Genomic DNA, 267 nt, shown 5'->3' with positions numbered 1-267 from the left:
AGTTTTAATTATTTATTTCGAAGCGTTAGGTGCTCTTCCATTATGTTATTATTAGTTCCTAGCAGAAGAATGAAGGTCTTATATGAGATGTACACACCACGTTATCGATGCATCCACCCAATAATATTTTGAACAATATATACTAAATTTTAAAATATCCAATATATAATAAAGAATAAAAATAATTATAACTATACATGATCTTTTATTATTGGATGGTCCCATAGGCGGACCAAATGAAGTCCCTCCTTGTGAGCTTTTAAATTG

The sequence above is a fragment of the Citrus clementina genome, unplaced genomic scaffold, assembly GCF_000493195.1.
Source record: "Citrus clementina cultivar Clemenules unplaced genomic scaffold, Citrus_clementina_v1.0 scaffold_2, whole genome shotgun sequence".
NCBI classification, from domain to species: Eukaryota; Viridiplantae; Streptophyta; class Magnoliopsida; order Sapindales; family Rutaceae; genus Citrus; species Citrus x clementina.
Note: the sequence above shows the minus strand (reverse complement) of the source record.